We start from the raw sequence: 26,884 nt of genomic DNA on the forward strand, positions 1-26,884 counted from the left end.
TACTGCGCTGACCTGCTGATGTGGCAGTGTACGGTACATGCACCCGCTTTTTGAGCTGGCAGTGCTGACGTGGCAGCATATGCGGAAATTTCCGCTTTTGGTGCTGCTGTTTCTACTGGCAGCTTTTGGGATTGAATTGCTTTTGAGATTACTTGCTTTTGGGGCTCTGCTTTTAGCACCCCTTGTAATGTTTATAAGTGACCCAAGGGGGCTCACTTCTCAGACATCTAGACATAGAGTCTGAGAACAAGCACCCGCGGGAGTTGTACTTTGCTCAAAGATTAATATAAAAGAAATCCCAAAAGGGGAGCCAGTCTTTGGGGCCAATCTCTCTTGGCGCGGAACTACGCCGGGCCGTGTCGACTCTTGAATTGAGAATTGTTTTGAAGTGAATCTCTGTTGTGTCGCGACAGAATCTAGACTGGGGGTGTCCAAGTTTGTTACCATAGTATCAGAGCACGGCCGATTTCTCTTCTACCGGGAAATCCGATCCCTTTTCTCGCGACACCTATGGATTCTGAAAAGAATCAATCGACCTCTTCTGCAACCGTTGAGGCAGGAGGAGGCAACACGGAAAATTCAAGCGACTTAGCAGAAGATGAGTACGGGCCCCCCGGCCCACACAGTATGAACTCTTGGAGATACAACATCGACAACAGGTTAACGAATGCACAAAACAGATGCTTCAGTTTGCTCAAGATCCCCAATTTGCAAAATTTTTGACCCAGCAGTTGATGGGGGCTGAAGTGCATACTCAAATGCAGAAAGCCACCGAATCACCAATCAAACCGGCAATCAAGAAACCTCCTACTCCGAGGATGTTTACTGAAGAAGAACTTCAAGATGTGGTCCAGACTCAGATCAATCAGCTTGTGGACACGAAGAGGCCATGGAAGAAGCGCAAGAAGGGGACTAACTACTCCGGTTACTTGGGCCATCAATCTTCTTTTGCATCTGTAAGAAAGCAGAAGAAGCGTGTTCGTTTTGAAGGACTACCCAGTTCTTCTTCCGACAGTTCTTCTAGCTCTTCCTCTTCCAACTCGTGTGAGGAGGACAGAAAGGGCAAGAAGCGAAGCAAAAAGAAAAGCTTTGAAAAGAACAAGAAAAAGAACCATCTTCGGATGACCAAGGGTGATTCTTTGGACACATATTGCGAGAGGTTTTGGGATTCTTTTCTACTGACCTCTTCGTTTAAGAAGGTCACTTTTAAAGAACAGATTGAGCGGTTTTGTTGCGGACTCCCTACAAAGACCCGAGATTACTGCCTTGAACAAAAGTCTGAGTCTATATAACAACTAATGGACATGCGAAACGGGGATTCTCAATACATTAGAGGAATTTGACCTACCCCACTGATGAAATTTTGACTCACTGGACAAGACAGACTCGACCACTGAAAATAGAAAGAAAAAGAATCCCCAAGGAAAGAAAGATACACGACCCCGATTGACTATTAGAGAGAGAGAGATAACTATCTCAAAGAGGGGAGGTGTTTTGGCTGCGGGGAACAAGGACACATCTTCACAAAGTGCCTCAAAAAGGCACAACGAGGACAAACTGAACACACGCCCGAGAGTTCTAGAGTAGTGGAGGAACGTGGCAAAAAAGGCAAGATGAAAGCAAGACTGGTACCAGATTGCATGGGAACCGACCCAAGCCAGATGGATGAAAGTACATAACTTTTCCACGCATGGGGCAAAGTCAAAGATCAGGAAACCCTTATCTTTTTTGATGGAGGAGCCAAGGCCAACTTCATTTCACCTGAATATGCAGCGTAGCTCGAGATTACGCTCGACAGGATGGGCCACTGGCGGAGGCGGTTCTAGCAACGCCCGGACGGGATGTAGCCATTACGCTTGTCATTGGCAAACTTCGTTTGCATTGTCGGGGGTATTTAGGGCACGAGGACTTTTACATCATGCCTTTGGAAGGGTGTGACATCCTCCTAGGAATCCCTTGGTACCATAAGAACAACGCCGTGGTCGACTATCGGGCCAAGAAAGCGACTTTGACAAATGAGAAGGACTGAAAATTGTACTTCATGTAAAATTGAAGGGGGAGTCCATCCCTATTGTATCGGCTTCGACCATTTCAAAATTAATGAAATCCAATCCTTTTTGTTTACTCGATCTATTTGAAAGAATTGAATGATGAACAACGAACGAACGTGTATGAACTAGACAAAGAACAACAAGAATTTCTACACACACATGCTGATTGTTTCTTAGAAGGCCTGCCAGGCGAGTTACCCCCATCTCATCCTGAGGACCATACTATTGATCTGATTCCTGGAACCACACCACCGAACCAGCCACCTTACCGAGTTAGCCGAGCCCAGAATGAAGAAATCATGAACCAAGTGAAAGACCTTCTTGAAAAGGGTCTCATTCAGCCTAGTACTTCATCCTACTGTTCTTTGATTTTATTGGTACTAAAGAAAGACAGATCTTGGAGGATGTGCATTGATTATAGAGCTCTCAATAAAATCACTATCAAGAACAAATTTCCGATTCCCAGGATCGATGATATTCTTGACAGACTTCAGGAATCCTCTTGCTTCAGTAGGATTGATTTGAAACGCGGATATAATCAGATCAGAATAGCTCCGAGAATGCTCCAACAACTTTAAACCAAATAATGGATAGGATTTTTCGAGAGCATCGATCTTTTGTGGTCACTTTCTTTGATGATATTATTGTTTCCTCCAAGGATGAAGCAGAGCATCGACACCATATGTTGCAGGTCTTTTAGGCATTGCGTGATCACAGATTAGTCATCAATGCCAAAAAGAGCGAGTTTTTCTTGCCGGACATACACTTCTTGTGAAACATTGTCTCAGCAGCAGGAGTACAGATGGACCCGGCCAAAATTGAGACTATCCACGATTGGCCAGACTTGAAGAACGTTCATGAAGTTAGAATCTTTTTGGGCTTGTGTTCTTATTACTGGCGGTTCATTCGAAAGTTTGCAGAGGTAGCTTCACCTTTGCACTTATTGACTCAGAAGGGAGTCCCTTTCTCATGGGGACTGACAGAGGTAACCGCTTTTCAGACGCTTAAGGAAAAACTGACTACTGGACCAGTGTTGGCTTTGCCAGACTTGCAAAAGTTTATTGTGATGCTTGTGGTCGTAGTCTGGGAGTGGTCTTGATGCAAGACGGCCATGTGATTGCTTATGAAAGCAGAATGTTTTCAAGGCCAGAATTGATAGCATAGATTTATGAGAAAGAGCTATTGGCAGTGATCCATGCTCTTACTCAATGGCGACATTATCTACTCGGAGCCGATTTCACGATCTTTACTGATCATCAGAGTTTACGCTACTTCTTGTCACAGAAGCAGCTTTCAGAAAAACAGATGCGGTGGGCTAATATCTTGTCACAGTTTCACTTCCACAATGTCCATGTTCAAGGACAAAAAAACTTAGTGGCAGATGCATTGTCTCGGAAGCCCCTCGTCTTGACTACTTCCGCGATCCATCATCATAGAAACTTCGAGGATATAGTTGACCAATACGCCACCAATCCGTTTTTTCCGATGTGTTTACTCGGATACAGCATGGGGAGATAGTGCCAGGGTATTCCATACGGGATGGCTACTTGATGAAGAAAACAATGTTGTGTGTTCACAATCGTTGAGGGAAAAGGTTTTGATTGAGTGCCATTGTCCACCTTTTACGAGTCACCACGGCATTGACACCATCTTGAAGGGAGTGGAGTGTTATTTCTTTTGACCGAGACTCAAGAAGGATGTGGACGACTTTGTTCGCAATTGTTTAATATGCCAGAAGGTCAAGTTTGACGGACATAAGGCACAGGGATTACTACAACCTTTACCCATTCCCACCCGCCCCTGGGAAAGTATTGCAATGGATTTCATCTTTGATCTTCCGCAGACATAGAGTGGGTACGATGGCATTTGGACTATCATTCATAGATTTAGCAAGCAAGCTCACTTCCTTCCAGTGACGAAAACAGTCAAGCCGGACCATTTAGCGAGACTGTTCATTGCACACATACTTTGATTACATGGCTAGCTTGAGACAATAGTCTCCGACAAAGATCCCCGATTCACGAGTTTGTTTTGGAGGGCTATTCGGGAGAACATTGGCACGTGGTTGCAGTTCTCGTCATCATTCCACCCGCAGACAGATGGGCAATTTGAAATTGCAAATTCAGTTGTTCTGGATTTATTAAAGTCTTACATCTCTCATCAGAAGACTCAATGGGAAATAAATTTGCCTTTGGTGAAATTTTCCTATAACAACACGGTTTACTCTTCGACGGGGAAGGCGCCATTCGAGATAATTGAAGGTGCTCAGAAGGTTCCACCCTTTCTCAACACTAAAGACAAGATTTTTGAAGCCGACCGATACGAGGGGCTTGGACACTGCTTTTGCCAAGGTCCACGAGGCTTTAGAGAAGTCTCAAGAACGACATAAGAAGGCAGCAGATCGACATCGACAAGATTTGAAACTAAAGGAAGACAATTGGGTGCTCTTACGTTTTGAGAAGCCACGCCTAAGGAAATGGAAAGGCAAGGAACGGCTTTTTCCAAAGCTTTGCATGAGGTATTATGGCCCTTTCCAAATTAAAGAAAAGATAAATGATGTCTCCTTTCGACTCAAGTTGCCCGATACTTGAAAGATTCACAGTGCATTCCATATGAGTCTCTTGAAACTTTTTAAAGATGTACCAGTTGATGGGGAGCCTGATGAGCAACCCCAAGTGGAAGAGAGCAAGTAGATACTCGTTCCTGAACAGATTTTGGCACACAAGGAAAGAAAGATGAAAGGTAAAGTGATTTGTCAGTTCTTGGTTAAAATCAAGAACTATCTAGCATTAGATGTGAAGATGGAGGAGGACCACCTAGCAAATACTCCTCAGATTTTGGAACTTTACCTTGAAGCATTTGGTTTAGCATCGTCTACTCCGATAGATCTCACAGATCAACAAGGTTGAATCTAGTGCAGAGGTATTGCACAAGAGGGGAGTCACTCCGCTCCATTGTCAACAGATTACCTCGATTGAATAAGGTCGTTGATGTCCCCTTTGGGTTTCAGGGATACTGCTGGGCTGACAGTATTGTGTTGTATGACTTTATGAAACGGACTTCCCGAAAATTGAATATGAATGATGTGTACTCTCTCATGTAACTTGTTTGAGTGCAGGAGCTGAAAGACGAAATGACTGTAGCATTCTGGTCTCGTAAATCTCTATAGACATGATCGCAATAAGGATTAGTTAATCCGGCATCACTAAGGTCCGGGATGGATCTAGATACGGTTACTAAATACGTAGCTGGCAGTCATGGTCTAAGATTTGGAATGAATTTTTCTGTGATTGATTTGTCATGTGATGTCATGTGATGTCCTATGATGTCGTGTGATCTCCTGTGATGTGACTGTCGTCTTTATACAAGTGCTAAATGTGTCCTGTCTAGTGCATCGGTACTTAGAGTCAGTGTCTATTGAAACGGTTTATAGCCTCTGTCTGTTTAGCAGGCGTAATCGAGAGCAATTACAATTCTTTCAAGAGGGGGTTATGTCACAAACTGATGACGTGGCATGACCCTCGAAACACGACATGTTGACATGGCAGCGTACGAAATTGCGGACGTGGCACTGTACAAACGTCTGTTTACTGCGCTGACCTGCTGACGTAGAAGCATATGGTACATGCTGACATGGCACAATACGGATGCCCGCTTTTTTCGCTGCCAGTGCTGACATGGCAGCCTGTACAGAAATTTCCGCTATTGGTGCTGCTGTTTTTACTGGCAACTTTTGGGATTGAATTGCTTTTGAGATTACTTTCTTCTGGGGCTCTGCTTTTAGCACCCCTTGTAATGTTTATAACTGACCCAAGCGAGCTCACTTCTCAGCGCATCTGGACGCAGAGTCTGAGAGCTTGAGAGCAAGCACCCGCGGGAGTTGTACTTTGCTCAAAGATTAATATAGTAGGAATACAGATAGGGGCGCCAGTCTTTGGGGCCAATCTCTCTTGGCACGGAACTACGCCGGGCCATGTCGACTCTTGAATTGTGAATTGTTTCGAAGTGAATCTCTGTTGTGTCGCGACAGAATCTAGACTTGGGGTGTCCAAGTTTGTAACATTATCATTGATGCTGATGTGCCCTACATAATAATGTGTGAGAGTTGTGCAACCATGACACGTTGAAGCCCAGTTGGCACTGTGAAACAGCATGCAAGGCAAACATTGTCAGTGTATGGTGACATAACTATATATGCTGATAGAGAGAGAGAGAGAGAGAGAGAGAGAGAGAGAGAGAGAGAGAGAGAGAGTCACAGCCAAGTAAGGCTTGAGAGAGTGAAACATTGTACATGCTTTATTTTACCAAGCTTTTGATTTTCAACTTTTGGGGCTCTGCTTTTAGCATCCCTTGTAAGATCTATAAATTAGTGGTTTGGCCACTCACTTCTCAGTGCATCTGGACGCAGAGTCTGAGAGTGAGCGCCTGACTACTCGCTTGTACTTTGAGTTGCAGATTAATACAAAAAGAAATACCGAAAGGGGCACCAGTCTTTGGGGCCAATATCTCTAGGCACAGAACTCCGCCGGGCCAATGTCGAATCAATTGTGAACTGTGAACTGTTTTGAAGTAATTATTTGTGGTGTCGCGGTAGATTCTCCACTTGGGGTGTCCAAGTCTGTTACAGTGGTATCAGACCACGGCCGATTTCTCTCCTACGCGAAATCCGATCTTTTTTTTACGCGGCACTTAAGCTTTAGGCAGAGATCAGTCGACTTCCTCTGCATCCGGAGATGAAGGAAGAGATCACAACGAAGATTCACGCGAGAAGTACGGCCCGCCTCGGCCTACTCAGGCGGAGATCGAAGAGATGGAGCGTCGACAATTGATTGGCGATGAAACAAAGATGATGCTTAATTTTACGAAGGACCCAAAATTTGCAAAATATATGAGCGAGACCTCTTTCGATGAGGTGCACTCACAGTGGCGGCAGACCACAGAGCTACCCCTCAAACCGGCTCTCAAGAAACCTCCTACTCCCAATATGTACACAGAGCAAGAATTAGAAGAGGTGGTTGATGCACAAATTGCTCAGCTTTTTGACGTGCAAAACAAAGCTAAAAAAGCACGACAAAAAGTAGAAGAAAAGCGCTGCCTTCCCGGATTATTTGGGTCGTCAGTCTACATTTGAATCGGCAAGAAAGCAGAAGAAGTGTGGTCGATTTGAAGGAGTACCCACTTCTTCTTCTTCTTCTTCTTCTGGCATTTCTTCTAGCTCCTCTGACTCGAGCGAAGAAGACAGAAAAGGCAAAAAGCGACGCAAAAAGCTTCGGAAAGGGCAAGAAAAAAGGCAAAGAAGCCTAAATCTCACCCCGTGGTTGACAGTTCTACAGAGGACTCGTCTTCAAGTAGTTCGGACTCTGATGATAGCAGTTTTTATGCAAAGAAGAAGAATTTTTATAAAGCCAACCAGTATGACTTTCTGGAAGATAAAAGCAAGAAAGTCCGAGAGTTTAAGGAAGGTGGACAATCAATTAAATTTGCCACGTTTTCTGGTTAAAGAGATGCTTCGAAGGCTTTGTCTTTTATACAGCAGTTTGACATAGCTTTCTCAGGAGGGCGTTACTGAGAGCACTCTAAGATTCGGAGGGCTGCCTCTTACTTTAAGGGGGATGCTCGAACTTGGTGGTCCATGCTTCTCTTAAACAAGACAACGCCAGTTAATGATTGAAATTCAAAAGTCTTTTTATTTCTTCTTGGCTGACTCGAGAGTATGAACGCAACATACGAACTGCTTGGAACCATCTTCGGATGACCAAGAAGGACACAGTGGACGGTTATTGCGAGAGATTCTAGAGCTCTCTTCTACCCGCCTCTTCATTTAAGAAGATCTCGTTCAAGGAACAGATTGAGTGGTTTACCTTGGGTCTTCCTACAGAGATCCAAGATCACTGCCTAGAACAAAAGTCAGCTTCCATTTAGGAGTTGATGAGTCATGCGAAACGGGGTTTTGCCATTCACTCGGGCAGTTTGACCTACCCCATGAAATCATGACACAAAGAGCCGAATAGACTTCAACAAATCAAAGTAGAAAGAGGAAGAGCAATCCGGAAAAGAAAGAAAAGGATGCACGACCCAAACCTACTCCTCAAGAGAGGGCTCGCTACATCAAGGAGGGGAAGTGCTTTGGATGCGGGGAAACTGGACATATCTCCGCAAAGTGCCCTAAAAAGGCACAGAAAGAACAGAACGACAAGGACGACGAAAGGTCTGAGAGTTCGAAAGCAACTAAGGATCGTGGAAGAAAAGGCAAGATGAAAGCAGGACTGGTTCCAGATTGCGTGGGTATTGATCCCAGCATGATGGACGAGAATACAGAACTATGCCGAGCGTGGGGCAAAGTAAAAGACCAAGAAGCCAGATCTACTTTGATGGAGGAGTCAAGGCCAACTTCATTTCACTGGAACTGGCGGCACGGCTCGAGATCCCTCCCGATAGGATGGGGCCACTTGCAAAGGCAGTTTTAGCGACACCCGGCAGCGACGTACACATTACACCTGTCATTGGCAAACTTCGGTTGCATTGTCAGGGGTATTTGGGGCATGAGGACTTCTATATAATGCCTTTGGAAGGTTGTGATGTCCTCTTGGGAATTCCCTGGTACCACAAGAACAACGCAGTGGTCGACTAGCAATAAAGAACGCCAAGATTTTCTCCACGCTCACACCGATTGCTTCTCAAAGGGCCTGCCACGCGAGTTGCCACCCGCTCGTCCTGAAGATCATACCATTCATCTGATACCTGGAAGCACACCACCGAACCGGCCACCCTACCGTGTGAGCCGAGCCCAGAATGAAGAAATTATGAACCAAATAAAAGACCTCTTAAAAGGGTCTTGTCCAGCCTAGTACTTCACCGTATTGCTCTCCTGTGTTGTTGATTTTGAAGAAAGACGGATCTTGGAGAATGCGCATCGATTATAGAGCTCTCAAAAAAATCACCATCAAGAATATATTTCCGATTCCTAGAATCGATGATATACTTGACCGACTTCAGGGATCCTCGTGCTTTAGCAGGATCGACTTGAAAAGTGGATATCATCAGATCCGAATCACGCCAAGAGATGTCTACAAGACAACCTTTCGGATGACGTTTGGGTTATTTAAGTTTTTGGTGATGCCTTTTAGCTTAACCAATGCTCCTGCGACATTTAACCGGATGATGGACAGGATTTTTCGAGAGTACAGACCATTTGTTGGCACTTTCTTTGACAACATCATTGTTTTCTCCAAGGATGAGGCAAAACATAGAGACCATTTGCTTCAGGTCTTTCAGGCATTACGAGATCACAAGTTAGTGATTACTACGAAGAAAAGTGAATTTTTCCTACCAGAGATACACTTTTGGGACACATTGTGTCAGCAACAAGAGTGTAGATGGATCCGGCCAAGATAGAGACTATCCGTGATTGGCCTAATTTGAAGAATGTCCATGAAGTTAGAAGCTTCTTCGGATTGTGTTCGTACTACAGGCGGTTCATTGGGAAGTTTACAGAGGTTGCTTCCCCTTTGCATATCTTGACACAGAAAGGGGTCCCTTTCTTATGGGGACCCACAGAGGTGACTGGCTTTCAGATATTGAAAGAGAAATTGACTATGGGACCAGTTTTGACTTTGTCGGACTTGCAGAAGTCATTTGAAGTATATTGTGATGCTTGTGGTCGTAGTTTGGGTGCAGTCTCAATGCAAGAACGCCATGTCATTGCCTACGAGAGCCGATGGTTCTCAAGGCCGGAATTGACAGCACAGATTTATGAGAAACAGCTTTTGGCGGTTATCCATGCTCTTACTCAGTGGAGGCATTACCTACTTGGAGCGGATTTTACTGTCTTTACAGACCATCAGAGTTTACACTACTTCTGGCCGGAATTGACAGCACAGATTTATGAGAAACAGCTTTTGGCGGTTATCCATGCTCTTACTCAGTGGAGGCATTACCTACTCGGAGCGGATTTTACTGTCTTCACAGACCATCAGAGTTTACGCTACTTCTTGTCACAGAAGCAGCTATCGGAAAAGCAGATGCGATGGGCAAACATCTTGTCACAGTTTTACTTCCAGATTGTCCATGTGCAAGGACAGAAGAATTTGGTGGGAGATGCTTTGTCTCAGAAGCCGTTGGTTTTGGCTATTTCCGCGATACATTATAGGAGCTTCAAGGATATGGTCGATCTGTATGCCACGGATACAGATTCTGCAGACATATTCACACGAATACGGGGTGGGGAGACAATAGTGGGATATTCCATTCGGGATGGCTACTTGATGAGGAAAACCATGTTGTGCGTTACACACCCATTGAGGGAAAAGGTTATGACCGAATGCCACTCTCCACCTTTTACAGGTCACCGCGGCATTGCTATCACCTTGAAAGGGGTAGAGAGATACTTCTTTTGGCCGAGACTCAAGAAGGATGTGGACGAGTTTGTGCGCAGTTGCTTGGTATGCCAGAAGGTCAAGTTTGATAGGCATAAAGCACAGGGATTGTTACAGCCTTTGCCCATACCCACATGCCCCTGGGAAAGTATTGCAATGGATTTCATTTTTGATCTCCCGAGAACACAGAGTGGTCACGATGGTATCTTGATTGTTATTGAAAGATTTAGCAAGCAAGCTCATTTCATTCAAGTGAAGAAAACAGTCAAGCCGGATCACTTAGCAAGACTGTTTGTGGCCCGGATCTTCAGATTACATGGCATGCCTGAGACGATTGTCTCCAACAGGGACCCCAGATTCACGAGTTTGTTTTGAAAGGCTATTTGGGAGAACATTGGCACGCGGTTGCAGTTCTCGTCATCGTTCCACCCGCAGACTGACGGGCAATCTAAGATTGCCAAATCAGTGGTACTTGGTTTATTGAAGTCTTACATCTCGGATCAGAAGACTCAATGGGAAAAGTATTTACCTTTGGTAGAATTTGCCTACAATAATACGATACACTCTTCGACAGGGAAGGCGCCATTTGAGATTATTGAAGGTGCTACGAAGCTTCCACCCTTCCTAAGCATTTTGAAGCCGATGAGTACACGCGTGACTTGGACACGACTTTTGCCAAGGTCCGCGAGGCTTTGCAAAACTCTCAAGAAAGAAAAAAAAAAGGCAACAGATCGCCATCGTCGCGATTTGAAATTGAAAGAGAACTATTGGGTGCTCTTACGTTTTGAGAAGGCACGCCTGAGAAAGAGAAAGGGAAAGGAGAGGCTTTTTCCAAAGCTTAGTATGCAATATTACGGACCTTTCAAAATCTCCGAAAGATAAATGATGTCTCCTTTAGACTGAAGCTGCCCGACACTTGGAGGATTCACAATGCTTTTCATGTGAGTCTCTTGAAGCCTTTTAAAGGTGATGTGCCCGAAGATGGGGAGCCTGATGAGCAATCCGAAGTGGAAGAAAACGAGGAGATCATTATTCCCGACAGATATTGGCACATAAAGACAGAAAGATTAAGGGTAAAGTGATAAGGCGGTTCTTGGTTAAATTCAAGATTTATACTGCATTGGATGCGAAGTGGGAGGACCTCGCAAATTCTCCTCAGATTGTGAAACTTTACCTTGAAGCTTTTGGTTTACCATAGTCTACTCCAAATGGTACCCCAAATTCAGCTTGGCCAGAGATTTGGTGCAATGGGTTTGCACAAGAGGGGAGTTACTCCGCTCCTTTGTCAATAGATGCCTCGATTTTTTTGAATACTAGAGTCAGTGATGTCTCTTTGAGCTTCAGGGATACTGAGAGCTGACAGTATCTACTGTATGACTTTATGAAATGGAATTCCGGATAATATGAAACTGATTTGTTCTTGACTTGTTTAAGCGTGGGGACTGATAGACAAAATGACTACAGCATTTTGGTCTGAATGATCTCGATAGACATGGTTGCAATAGGGATTAGTCAATCGGGCATCTATGAGGTCTTAAGTGGATCTAGATGTGATTGCTAATTGCATTGCCGATAAATCATGGTCTGAGATCCAAATGAATGTTGAATGTGATTTGTCCTGTGATGTCAAGTGATGTCCTGTTATGTCGTGTGATGTGACTGTCGATTGGTACTTGTGCTAGATGTATGTTCCTAGTGCGTCAGTACTAACAGTCAATGTCTACTAAGACAAGTTTATGGCTTCTGTCTGTTTTTCAGGCGTAATCGAGGCCGATTACAATGCTTTCAAGAGGGGGGTATGTCACAAACTGGTGACGTGGCCTATGTACACACACATTACCCCTAGGCATGGACAGTCCCCGCATGGGCAGCCCTAGAAAATGGCATCTACTGGCAGCAACCCCGGAAAATGCGTTGAATTGCTGATGTGACTGGCTGCCCCAAAATTGCGGCGCAATATGCGGAAAACGCCACGTGACAGGCTCTACAGACGCCAGCAGGATTTACGGCAACTGACGCAGCTTTTTGGCCTTGCTTTATTTGATGCAAGGAGATAGAGAGAGAAATGAAATGTTATATTAACGTCTTCAAAAGGCCATAATGACCTATGAGACCCGAAAGTTACAAAGTGGTGGATCTCATACAAAGTCAGAGTAACAAAATAACCTAACAACAGTACAAAACAAAGATATATACTATGGGGTCCTAAGTTGGTCGATGTGAGTCAAGCAAAAACTAAGCACAAAAATGGGCGGCTTGTTGGGATAGCTAAATCACAAGAGATCTAGCATCGGTCGTTGGCGAATCTCATCAATTTCCTCCATGGTTAATAGTCTGACCGGGCGTCGTGCATGCCTGGCCAGCGTGCTCCGAATTTTCTGTCGTAGCCTCCGTCGATGCTATGTAGTTCTTCACAGTCGCGGGCGCCTGGATTTCCCCAGTTCAATCGCTCGGTCAATCAGTGTGCCTCTGGTGTGAGACGAGGGGGGGCTCTGCTGTGGGAGTGGCTCTTGCGGCTGTCCCGTGTCTGCTCTGAAGAAGTCTGTGATCCGTCTTTGAGACTGGCTAGCCTCGCCATTCATCAGGCTATCTCTATGTCTGCGCAGCTCGGCAAGAACAAACCCAGACATCTCTGATCTTCGTATCCCGTGACTCTTGAGAGTGGTCCAAAACCCTCTCTGAACAAGCAATGGAAGCGGCCTCGTATCTCGTAGTAGACGGGGCAGCGGCATGTATCGTGTAGCTTTGTCTCAGGTTCCATGTTACACAAGGGGCATGTCCTGTCCTCTATTGGTACTCCGCTGTATCTCCCAGTCTCAATCCGCAACTGGTGAGAAGATGTGCGTAACTGGCCAATAGCACACACACACACACACACACACACACAGAGAGAGAGAGCTTTAACATTTAAAAGCTTGCTTTATCTTGCCAAGTAAGGCTTGAGAGAGAAAGATTGTACATGCTTTATTTTACCAAGCTTTTGATTTTCAGCTTTTGGGGCTCTGCATTTAGCATACCTTGTAAGATCTATGAATTAGTGGCTTGGCCACTCACTTCTCAGAGCATCTAGACGTAGAGTCTGAGAGTAAGCGCCTGACTACTCGCTTGTACTTTGAGTTGCGGATTAATACAAAAAGAAATACCGAAAGGGGCGCTAGTCTTTGGGGCCAATATCTCTAAGCACAGAACTCCGCGAGCCAGTGTGAAATCAATTGTGAACTGTGAACTGTTTTGAAGTGATTATTTATGGTGTCGTAGTAGATTCTCGACTTGGAGTGTCCAAGTCTGTTACACACACACACACACACACACAGAGAGAGAGAGAGAGAGAGAGAGAGAGAGAGAGTGGCCCCAAATATTGGCACCCCTTTTGGTATATTTTTATTTATTTATTTTCCGAGAAAAAGATTCTGCTATTAGTTAATGAAACTATCCATGGGGCTACAACCACCTCTACAAGAGAGGGCTACAACAATCATGATGGGGAGACTCTCCCAATGAAAAAACAGCATATGTACAATGAGGCTAAATCAAGAAATGGCAGGAGGGAAAAGCCACACAGGTGGACGGTAATGCCATCTGAGTACACCCTGGACCATGGTGAAAAAAGGCCCAGGACGCCAAAGTCGAAGGAAAGCCTCTTTACCGCATGCGACCGGAGCTGCCCTGAAGTCTCTCTAGCTATCCTCTGAGTATGGATCAGCTCTAGCCAAAGATTGCGAAGTCTCTGCTGGTGGTACAGGGCGAGCCTCGAACATGCAGAAGCAGCGAGCCCGCCAAATGAACCAAGAGTGTCAAGCCACTGATGAGCTTCCAACACTCCTCTCTCTCACTTCACTGCACCATTCCTATGGAGTAAGCTCTGTGGCAAGCTGGAGTGTAGGTCGACCCCCCTCCATCACTATCATCCTGAAGGTGGAAGATAGCTCAAACTGAAGTGCTGGGCCCGTGAGAGTGGACCAAGCAGTTGCCCCCCAAGTGTACTGCCGAGTTGTGGGCGGAGCTGGCATCAGCCGAAAAACACGAAGCCACACCTGTTGTGCCAAAGGACAATCCCAAAGACAGTGACGCCGACTCTCCACAAGATGGTCACAAGCTGCCCATGCGGGCGAGAGACCACTATGTACAAGTTAGCTCCCAACTGCTATAGCTCTGTGTGCAACCAGCCACTGGAACAAAGTGACTCGTCTCCGCTGTCTGGAGTCCCACAACCTCTCCCAAAAGGCTGCCAAGAACTCAGCTGTGAGACCCTCCTCCCCAATGAGCTGCTGCAGTAGGACGAGCCTCTCTGTGTTGCCAGTTTGTGACGTCCCAGTCGAACAGTGTACTGAAAGAAAGGGACACCTGGGTGGTCTGCAGAGGAGAAAGGTTCCCTCCAGAGCCACTCTCCAGGATCCCATTGTACTCGTGCCAGTGGACAGCTCTCCCAAGCCCACAGTCTCCAGTGGCCAGACTCAAGAGCTGCTAGGTCGGGATCTCTGACACAAGTCCTCCCACAGATGCCCACCACTCGGATCCTCTGAAAACAGCACACTGCCACCTGTGGGGCCTCTACTACAACTCGGTGTAAGCGTCCCTCACCTTGTAGCTCGAAAAACAGGGAGGGTATAGTCTATGAGCAAGCCCGAACTGAGATGAGAACCTCCAGTCGCGTGAAGGCTCCGATCGATCTGGGTGCTGCTGACTCAAGAGGTGTGAGCCACTCAGCTGGTATTGCCTCTAAGATGTCCTGACCATAGTTACCAGGAACGGGAAACCGGAACGGGGAACGCGCAACGGAAACTGCCACAAAATGCCATTCCCTGTTACAAGTACTCACGTTTGAAACACGGAACAGGGATTCGGAACGGGAACTTAGAATGGGAACGGGGAACGGAGACCTGAAAACGGCCATTCCCTGTTACTATGGTCCTGACACATGCTCTGTACCCCCTCTCATGCCCTGTAGCTGAAAGCCCTCGAGCTCCTCTAACAAGCCTGAAAACTATAACCAGTCACCTAGAGAGCGTGCTGGACCCTCTGCCATGGGACCCCAAAATACATGAGGCCGACTACCAACCAAGTGGCCTCTCTGAGTGCTAACCATGGGGTTCCAAACAAGGGGCTGTCTCAGGCGCTCCTCCGTGCACGTGGGCTGACGCTGCTCCAGGCCTCGCCGCAATTGCTCCCAAGATTGGAGCAAACTCACAGCGAAAGGGTCCTCGAGTCTCCTGCTCAAGCCAACTCTGCGCATCTCCGTGAAAATCCATCTAGTCGAGGGTCGCCAGGGGCCTCCCACCTGAGGCACCCTAGCACTAAGCCGTTGAAGCAAGGACTCCTTCCAGGGCTCCTCACTTGGAGGAAGTCCTGACGATGAACTTCCCAAGAAGGGCTCTGCTTTGCTGTGTTGGGTCTATGACCCCTAGCCCTCCCTGAGAACAAGGAAGAGTGATGACCTGCCATGCCACTTTGGCCCAGACTATCTGAGTGTCATGCCCTAACCAAAGGAAGTTCCTCATCAACCTCTCTACCTGGCTGATACAAGAACTCGAGAAGATCCAGCAAGAAGTGATGTACCACATAGTAGCCAACAACACCTGGTTGGCCACTACAACTCTGCCTGCCAGAGAAAGACGTGCGGAGCTCCAATGTAGCAACTTCCTCCTGATAGACAGGAGGAGGGGAGCAATCTGCTGCTCGGGAGACAAGTCCAAACCAACCTGACAACCAAGTACCGAACTGCAGTCCATGGGGGAATCCACCTGAAACCCTCACCTTGCATCCAATCGGGCATAGAAGCACTACCAACCGAGAAAGCCACTGTCTTTCTCCAGTTGATCAATGCGCCAGATGCACAACAGAAAGTCTCAAGAGCCTGCTCACAGTTGTGAAGGTTGGCCTCCTGGCCATCCAAGTACAAGGCTGAGTCGTCTGCAAACTCAGCGTCCAGTAGCTCATCCCCCCGAATAGGAAGTGCTAAGCCACGTAAACCAGCCTGCTGTGAAACAAAAAACCTGCTCATCGCCTTAGCATAGAACAGAAAGAGGAAGGGGGCAAGAGGGCATCCCTGTCTGACTGAACGTGTGAGCATGAAACGATCACTTCTACCTCCTACAAAAGTACCGGACCGTGTGCCCATCTGTATAAAGCTGACACCCCTCTCATCCAAGCATATGAGAAGCCCATCCTGCGTAGAGTGCGCTCCAGAAAGTCCCAGTCAACTCTGTCGTATGCCTTCTCAAAATCGAGAAGAAGAATCACCAGATCCTCACCACGGAGCCGTGGTAGGACAGAAGCCTCCCAAAAAGTAAAGATGTTGTCAAGGATACTACGCTCCTTGACAAAACCTATCTGAGTCCCATTTATAATGCTCTCTAAAAGTGGCTGAATCCTCAAACTCAGAGCCTTGGCAAGAATTTTCTAGGCTGAGTTGAGGATGGTGATGGGGCGCCACTGTCGAATCTCATGCAAGGAGCCACCCTCCTTGGGGATGAGGTAGATCAGGCCCTCACTCATGCTGTCAGGCATCTCTCATGTGTGCAGGATGTACTGGAAAGCACTACACAGATCTGAGCCAAGCAAGTCCCAGTACTCCAAGAAAAGACTGGGAGTCAAGCCATCCTCATATGGACAGCTACCACGGAGGACTGCGCTAAGAGCCGTGTGCGGCTCCTCTAACTGAAGAGGCAGCTCAAGCCTCTGGCGCATCTCCTCAGTCACAAGACAAGGCATCTGTGCCCACACCTGCTCTCTGCATGCATCCTGACGCTCTGACTGAGGCTCTGCAAGCAGTAGATCACGGTAGAAATCAGTGGCAATTGCACGCATGTCTCTGGCTCGGCAGCAACTGACCCGTCGGGCCTCCTCAACTGACTGACCTTGGCATGCGAATGCCTAGGTCCCACTGCCTCAAACAAAGCGCCTATCACTCTGTCACCCACCTGGGTCCATTGAGATGTCTGTCGATGGAAGGCAAACTCATGGAGCCTCTCCTCTGTGCTGACGAGCTCCTGGCGAGCCTGCTGTAAGTGCTCCTCCAACCAAGGACTGTCTGGATGCTGCTCCTGCATCCTCTGCAAGGAAGCAACGCCCCGTCGGAGACTCTGCTCCTCCTCTCTCGCTACAGCCAGGCGAGCTGAAGACTCCTGGAGAAAGAGTCGACTAAGCTGAGCAAGTCCTGAGGCCACTCTGTCATCAGGAGAGTCCTGCATGTCTAAGCTCTCTGTCCAAAGAGCCTCCACTCGCTCTCTAAGCGCCGAGTCTAGCAAGACCCTCTCTGGGATGCGGAGCATCGTGCTCCCCCTCCTCTGTCTATCAGTCACTGTAAGGATCACTGGAGCATGGTCCGAAAAGGAAGTCCCTGCCAGAATGCCAACTGACCCACCCAAGTCATAGAAGTGGTCACTAGTGTAGAAGCGATCTATCCGAGATAGATTCACGCCTCCTACTCTGCGGTCCGAACGAGAGAAGGCCGGGCTGTCTGGGGGCCTCACAAAACTAGAATGCTGCCACACATCTGTAACCCGCAAAGTCATACAAAACCTCTCCCAAGCTGCCAGCTCAACTCCATGCACGGTAGTATGGCTACCACCAATCCCGTCTCAGGGTTCCTCCAACATGTTGAAGTCACCCCCTATGCACCATTGCTCTGTCTGCAGCAGAGACTCAACAATCTGAGACCAAAACTCTGCACGTGCACTCACCACATTGGGCGCATAGATGTTCAGGAAGCCCACAAGACAACCCTGAACCTGCATAGTGATCCACTTAGCCCTGCCTGGCACGATAATCCCTCCACCCACAATGGTCTGCTGCAAAGAATCCGCAATAGTCATACATACCCCACCCTGGATGCCTCCAGGTCCAAAAGCAGCTGACCAAAAAGTCTCATAACATCCACACAAAAGCTGACCACAACGTCTGATCCGGCTCTCACACAGGTGATGTTCCTCTAGCATAAGAAGGTCAATCTCTCCTCCCACGAGGCATCGTTGAAGCTCTTGACGCAATTGGCCCCTCTGACGCTGAAATTGGGGCCCACCTAGTCCCTGTACATTCCATGAGACGATCCTCATGGGAAGCGAGTACGAACTGATGCTTCCGTAGCAGCTAACCGTGATAGCTTCGAGGCCGGCTTGGATGGGGAGTAATCCGCATCGGAGCGTCCTCGAGATAGACATGACTGCAAAGAGTGTCCAGCCCAAGCCCAAGTAGACCGAGCCGTGCGTAAAGCAACCTCCTCTGTCCAAGAGTCCTCATGTATGTGTACATAGCATGGCGGGCTCTGCGTGTCAGCAAAAAAGTGAACCACAATGTGTCTACATCCTGCTGCGTCTGGAGGTGTCACAACAAACTTGGCCAATGGTCAGAGAGTCTAAAGCAAGTTGTAACTCCTAAGTCTCCCATGTGATGAGAGAACTCTAGGGCTTGTGTCTAGAGCCACTCCAACACTGAGTCTAAAGTCCACTCAGCGTGGTCCCTGCCGCAGAGGGGAAAAGAGAAGCCAACCCCTGAGTCCAAGGCCTCTATCCCCCTAGCTGCAAGGAATAGTACATGAACTCTGAAGCAGGCTGCCTCAAGGTCTGGTGAGGGGTCGCCGAGAAACCGCGTAGAGTCGTAGGCAAAGAAATCCCAACGACGATGAATGTCGAAGCTCATCAGACCACGAGGAACTGCTGCAAAAGGAGACATCTGCACCTGAAGAGGAGGTCGCAAGAAAGGTTGTCCCTCTCTCGCCAAATGACTCGTGGCAAAGGCACTACCAAGAGAACTCCTAGAAGCTGAAGAGGGCCCTGCCCCCCCGGGACGGCTGTGGGACTGGAGCGTGAGGAGGTGGGGGAGCAGGGGGAGAAGGGGGCGAGGGAGGGCGAGGGGGATCGGCAGAGGAAGGAGGGTGAGGTGTAGAGGCAGAGGGAGAAGGGGGAGGGGGGAAAGCGGAAGAAGGGGGGAACTCGGGGGGGCTATCGAGGGTGAGGCTGAGATGGAGGCTGGAGCAAGGACCGCGTCCTACTGAAGAGGGTCAAATTGGTTCCCCGTAGGAACCCACTGCTGCAGGGTAGGAGCCTGAGGACCACTCTCAGTGCCAGGCTGGCGCGGTGGCCCCTGCCGACGTCGACCACGAACCTGCTGCCAACCCTACTCTGCTTGAGTCCCAGGCTCGGAGGGTGGCTCTGCCTGTGTACTCTGTGGCTTTGCCAGCTGTTGTTGACCAACCTTTGGGGGCTGGGGTTGGGCCTTTGGTGTAGGTCGGGGTCTCCTCCGTGGACCGGCCTTCGCGAGATGGCCCATCTCTGTCGACAAATGAAACACTGGTTCGGGAGGCCCGAATACTCCACGCTCTGTCGGAACCAACCCCCACTCACCCGAGAAAGTAAGATGACCTTCGAGAGAGGGTGGGTGTCCCTAACCAAAACGCGTACCGACGGAATGCCGATCGCCTTGGCAGCTACTAAGGCTGCCGTGCGAGGTGTCTCCAGGACAGTCCCAATCGCTCAGCCTATCCTGGACAAAAGTGGTAGGTACTCCCTCCTCAAACCAGGAAAGCAGACGGAGATGGGCAGGTCTACCTCCTCTACTAGAACATCTGAAGCTGGGTCAAAACCGTGTCTCCACTGTCGAAAGTGGGCTCGAACTGCTCAGATGGTCAAGGGACGCATGGATATGACCTTGGACGCCATCTCGGAGGTCTCAAACTCGATCTCATAGTAGCCTCGTCCGAGGAACTGAACGTCCAAGATCTTGCTCACCTCTGCGAGAAGGCGGGCCTGGAGAAGATCAGCTCTCCTCTGTTAGGTCTGGTGCCGAGAATCTTGCGGATGACAAAAGTTGCCTGCAGGCGTTCTACCTCTGCGGCTAGGCTCGCTTGCTCTGTCGGTGAGAGCAAGTTGAACGGTGGGCTCAACGGGGTCGGGCGAGGGGGCTTCATTGGAGTTCCTCTACGGTGGAGAATGAGCCTCCATCTGTGTCTACAGCTGTGGAGAAGAAGCGAAGGAGCATCGAGGAAAGGGGAGACTCCTGCTGGACCGAGCACGTCGATGGTGCTGGCGAAGCCCGTCAAGCAAGAAGGGAGAGGGAGAGGGCTAAAAGCAAAGTGCAGGCGCGGGGCGGACAACGAGGGATGGACGGGCAGAGATGGACGGCGGGCAGTTGGCTGCGGGCTGGTTTGGCAGAAGGCAGCAGCAGGGATAGCGTGAGGGGCAACGGCGCGAGGGTGGGGGGGCTGAAGGGGGCTGGGTAGCGAGAGTGGCAGCGGGCGGGCTGGGCGCGTAGGCAGCGGGAAGGGTGGGCAACGCGAGGAGGAGAGGGCGAGGGTGCAGCGCGAGGGCAGGGGGGAAGGCAGCGATGGCGAAAGGGGGGTGCGGGCAGCAGCAGCAAGCACGCATCAAGTTCATAAATCTTCAACTTTACCACCATCAGATAAGAAAGACTTAAATCGGGTTTTTTTTTTTCTTTTTTTTTGTACCTACAACAAACTACTACGTCGGAGAGCTACCAAAGTAGAGGATGAATTGGATAAGCACCATCAAGTCCCAGCAATCCCCTCATAGAATCAGCGAACCAGCTGTCACCTGACGACTCCATGCCACTCAAAGAGGAAATCTAATGGCCAGTATACCACCATGGAACCTCCCCCTATCTTGTTTCAATTCATACTATCAAACCCTAAAAACAAAGCAGAAAATAGAACCTCAACTTGACAACTTTACGACAAGCAATCACGGGGAAAATAAATCGGGCTGATGCAGAATTTTGTGTTGCATCAGCCCCTTGAGCTTCATAAAGTTCTGCACCATTCCCTTGAGCTTCATAAAGTGCACGTTGAAAATGGAGATAGGTGCAAAACAGCATATCAACCCTGTATTTTGTTAATTTCCACTAAAAGTCAAGTATATAAGCATTACCCAAACCACTGCACATCACAAATGCAAAGACCCCTATAGATGGATGGGTATTACAAGCTGGAAATCGAGTTTTAGAGAGTTTGCAACTCACAAAAAAACATGCTACATAGAGTCGGCTTGAACTTGCAAAATTTGTTGTCATTCTTCTGCTAAGTCTGAAAAATTTGACTTCTTACTCTCAATGAGTTCATTCACATGATCAAGCAAACAAAAAGATTAGATTTCATTAATTTGGAAACAGCCGAAGCGGATACAAGTGGGACGGACTTGCCCTTTAATTTTACATCAATAGTGCTTTCTTTGCCTTTTTCATTCTTTAATGTGGCCTTTTATGCTCAATAGTCGACCACGACGTGGTTCTTGTGGTACCAAGGGATCCCTAATAGGACGTCACACCTCTTCAGAGGCATGATGTAGAAGTCCTTGTGCCCTAGATACCCCTGACAATGCAACCAAATTTTGCCCATGACAGGTGTAATGGCGACATCTCTCCCTGGTGCCACTAAACCGCCTCCATCGGTCCTCCCATTTCTTCAGCCGTTATTCCAAGTCAAGCCACCGATTCTAGAGAGATGAAATTGGCCTTGGCTCCTCCATCAAAGAAGACAAGGACTTCCTGATCGCGTACGTTGCCCCACGCTCCACAAAGCTCCGTACTCTCATCTATCTTGTTTGGGCTCGCCCCCATAAAATCTAGAACCAATCCTGCCTTCGTCTTCCCTTTCTTTGTTGGAATTAGGGTTGCAGAGAAACACACACAGCTTGGAGAAGACGAAGGAAGCTCAAGGCACACAATAGAGAGTGTGTTACTTACTGTGCAATGGAAAGATAGATAGCCATAGAGTTATATACAATGCACGGGGGAAAAAACCTCCTAAAGAGGGAAAAAATGCCCCGGCGGTCCTAGTGTGTTCACACACATCACTACCACATGTATATGGTAACAAATCCCCCCTAGAGTGATGCGGTGAACGAGAGCTGGCACATGAGTAAAGGGAAGTGCCAGGCTCTGAGGAAAGGATCAGTCCACAAAGGGGAGTAAGCCCAAAGCTTTGCGGAAAGCTTCAAGCTTCTCACGAGACAATGCCTTTGTGAAAAGATCTGCAAGGTTGTCCTGTGTTGGCACATAAGCCAAGCTGATCTCTCCTGCTAAGAGCCTCTCCCTGACATAGTGGTAATGCACCTCAATGTGCTTTGTGCGAGGATGAAAAACTGGGTTCCTCGCAACTGCCAATGCGCTCTGACTGTCAGTGTAGATAGTGTTGGCAGTGTCTTGTCCAACACCCAAATCAGCCATAAGGCGTCTGAGCCATACACACTCAACCGTAGCTGTGAAGACTGCCCTGTACTCAGCCTCACAACTCGAAGTGGCCACAGTAGGTTGCTTCTTGCTCAACCATGATATACATGAGCTTCCAAGCATGAAACAAAAACCACTTGTGGACACTCGCGTGTCAAAACAACCAGCCCAATCTAAGTCCGAAAAAGCATGTAAGTTTGGCGGCAATGATCCCCCCTTGGGATAAAACAAGCCAAGATGTAAAGTTCCACTAAGGTAGCGGAAAATCCTCTTGACAACCTGCCAATGCTTATACCTTGCGCTATGCATAAATCTGCTGACCTGTGAGACTGCAAACTGAATATATGGCCTCGTGTTGCATACATAAATGAGGCAGCCAACAGCAGTTTGGTAAAGAGTGACATCAGCAGGATCGCCAGCATCATGTAGACTTAACTTCAAACCTGTTTCCATGGGAGTGGCAATAGGTTTGCAATCCTCAAGTCCAAACTTACATAGCAATGTCTCTATGTAACTTTTCTGACACAAGGCAATACCACCATCACACTGCTTAAACTGTATACCCAAGTAATGATGCAACAGCCCCAAATCTTTCATCTTGAAAGTAGCATTCAAATCAGCCTTAAATTCAGAAATATGTCTCTCATTTGGTCCAGTGATCAGCAAGTCATCAACATAAAGAACCACAATGAGAAGTACATCACCCTCACGCTTTACATACAATGTGCTTTCTGTTGGACTGTTACGAAAGCCTTGTTTAACCAAATGAGTGTCAGCTTATACCAAGCAAGAGGAGATTGCTTCAACCCATACAAAGCCTTGTTACATTTGCACACTTTGTCTTCTTGTCCTTTTATGACACAACCGCGAGGCTGCGTTACATAAACTTCCTCAAATATATCACCATTCAAGAAAGCAGTAACAATGTCTGATTGATGTACATCCCAACCAACATGAGCTGCCAATGCACATAGAAAATGCACAATCGTCATACGACAAGTGGAAGCAAAAGTCTCTTCATAATCAATGCCTTTTTGTTGTGCATAACCCTTTGCAACAAGTCGAGCCTTATGGCGATCGATCTCACCATCCAGCTTGCGTTTCAACTTGTAAACCCACTTTGTACCAATGGCCTTTTTGCCAGAAGGCAAATCACATAAAGTCCATGTGTCATTTTCTATAAGTGCATCATATTTTGATTGCATGGCAGCCATCCAATTTTCTGAATTCTGTGCTTCATCAAAAGACAGAGGCTCCTCAACATCATGTAAGCTAGACACAGGCAAAGCATAACAATCTGATGCATAAGATGCATGGCGAGAGCCTGAATGAGTACGACTAGACAAAGGTGCATCCAATTTACCGTCACGCAAAGTCTGCACCAGCCATTTTGGCATACCTCTAGCCTGCTCATTTTCAGCCCTTTCCTCATCAAGTACATCATGTACATCTGCATGAGTAATAGGCTGATCTAAAACATTTTCAGAAACCCCCATAGGCTGTACATTTGCCTCATTGGAACTTACATTCGTATTTCCACCACTGAAAAGAGGCAACAAACTGTCATAAATGTCCTGTGAACTTACATTACTGTCTCTAGTACATGACAGCAAGGGCTGAACAGAATCTTCCACAAACACTACATCCCGAGAAACCAGAATACGTTTTGTTTGCAGATGATACAACCTGTAACCTTTGCTTTCAGGACTATAACCAACAAAAATACATTTGACAGCCTTATCATCCAATTTTCAGCGCTGCACTTGTGGCACCAAAGCATATGCCAAACAGCCAAAAACACACATGTGCACATTAGAAGGCTTTCTATCATGCCATGCTTCATATGGAGTAATAGACTGCAAAGCTTTCGTAAGACACCTGTTAAGTACATAAGTGGCACACATGATGGCCTCAAGCCAAAAAGAATGCGGCAAAGCTTGACTTTTGACCATACATCGTGCCATTTCCGTCACAGTGACCAGTTTTACCTCTCAGCAACACCATTTTGCTGAGGTGTATAAGGCACTGTACATTGGTGTTTTATCCCACGACTAGCCAGAAATGCATTAAATTCATGAGACATATACTCCCCCCCTCGATCGGAATGGAGGGTGCCCATAGTACATTTCGAGACATTTTCTGCCATAGCCAGAAATTGTTTGAAGCACATAAAAACTTCGGACTTCGCTTTAAGCGGAAATACCCATGCATGCCTGGAGTAATCATCAATGAAAGTCACAAAGTACAGGTAATTGCCCAAGGACGGAGTTTGCATGGACCCACAAACATCACTATGCACAAGCTGCAACCTACATGTGGCCCAAATTGAACCATCCTTTGGAAATTTAGAACGCTGCATCTTACCCAAAATACAGCCTTCACAAACATGTTTGACAGGTGCTTCAAGAGGCGGCAAAGAAGCAACCATATCAGATTTCTACAAACGCAACAAACTTGCAAAATTCAGATCACCAAAACGTGCATGCCAAAGTTTTGCATCTGAAATAGCCCTTGAATCTGCAACAGCATTTGCAAAATTTTGTCCACACTTGTCATACAAAGTGAGCTTATACAGCCCACGGCACAAAATCCCAGATGCAACAATTTCATCACCAAAACTGAGATCATGAACTGTACATCTGTCATCCACAAATTTGACTACAAGTCCAAGTCTAGCAAGTGCGGATACAGACAAGAGATTCTTCTTGATCCCAGGTACATAAAGCGCATCAACAAGTGTGAAGAAACTGCCATTTGCAGCAGTAAGCACAATCTTTCCAACTCCCTGAACTGGATAAGAGGCATTGTTGGCACAAGTGACTGAATTCCCATGAGGGACAGACTCGAGAGAGGTAAACAATTCACGATGTGAAGTAATGTGCTTTGTAGCACTACTGTCGAAATACCACACATGTGAATCTGCAGCAACTGACAAGCATGCATCATGGACAGCAGGATTGTAAGTGCACTCTGCGCTAAAAGCCCATTCTGCATCAACATCAGCATTACAGTCTCCTTTCACAAAAGACTCAACAATGGCTGCATTTGTAGTGGAACCAGCATTTGCAGTGGAACCACCCTCTTTCTTCTTAGCCTCTTTGGCCTTCAACTTAGGACACGACTTGATCAAGTGATCATTGGCTTTACAATAATGGCAACGCATCTTCTTTTTGCCCTTATCACCAGAATTTCCATACGAATTGCTGCCAGCAGAAGCATAAGGAACAGAATTTTTGCCACTCGCAGCAGAACCATAAGAAGTGGCTGCATTACTGTTACCACCCTTTCTTTGAGAAGCAATAAAAGCCTGTTCAACTGCACGCTGCCTAGTCCTGTTTTTTCTAGAAAGTGACTCTTACAACAGCAATGTGCATAATGCATCAAACTTGACAACTTCAGGATTTCCTTGGGTCATCAGTCTCCAAGTACTAGCAAAAGTCTAGTAGGAATCTGGTAAGGCATCAAGAACAGTCTGCACAAGGGAACTGTCTGAAATGACTTCACCTGCAGAAATAAGCTGCTCATTGATATCCTTGACACTAGCAAGGAAAGTGTCCATATCATCTTCCTCATGCATAATCTTCGACTCCAGCTCCTTACGCAGCAAAGCAATTTTAGCCTCATTGCGGCTTGCATAAAGACCTGCTAAAATATCCCAAGCCTGTTTTGCAGATTTTGCTGAACGGATGTGAGGAACAATGGTGCACTTCACAGACAGTGAAATCAATGCATAAGCCTGCGCATCCTTAACATCCCAACGAGCTTGTTTTGCCATAGGCAAAACAACTCTAACAGCTGCAATCCTTGCAGCAAGACCTGCAACATCCTCAACATCGCCTACATCCTCAGAACCAGGACGTACATCAATGCCCTGCACAATGTTCCAGACACCCTTTGACACAAGAACATGTTGCATGATATAAGCCCACATAGGGTAGTTGTCCCCATCCAACCTGTCCTCAGCAGCAAACATCTTGAACACATCTGTGTTGTTGTTGTCAGCCATGGTAAATGCTGCACCTGAAGTGAAAACTACCCGAAAATAGGAGAAATAGAGCGGGAACAACCTGTGCTATATAGCACAAACCGTAGAAGACTATAAGGCACCTATTATGCAGAAAACGGCACGGACAGAAATTCTGCACAAAATGACGAAATAGCCTGCGCAGTACTGCCTGTAGTGGAAACGAACGACCTGTGAACGCTTGCCAAAGCTCACTGAAATCGGAGAAAGTGAGCAAGCGTGTGCTGGAGCAGCTGGCGACTAAGCCGGAGAGG

The 26,884-nt window shown here is 47.3% G+C and overlaps 1 protein-coding gene across 3 annotated transcripts in view; it reads right to left on the bottom strand.

Annotated features, from left to right (window-relative positions):
• LOC147438998 (UDP-Glycosyltransferase superfamily protein) overlaps positions 1 to 26,884 on the bottom strand; it is a 198,556-nt gene that overhangs the window by 96,229 nt on the left and 75,443 nt on the right. The window lies entirely within an intron of this gene.

This window comes from Adiantum capillus-veneris, chromosome 16 (assembly GCF_014529385.1).
Source record: "Adiantum capillus-veneris isolate H3 chromosome 16, ASM1452938v2, whole genome shotgun sequence".
In the NCBI taxonomy this organism is placed as follows: domain Eukaryota; kingdom Viridiplantae; phylum Streptophyta; class Polypodiopsida; order Polypodiales; family Pteridaceae; genus Adiantum; species Adiantum capillus-veneris.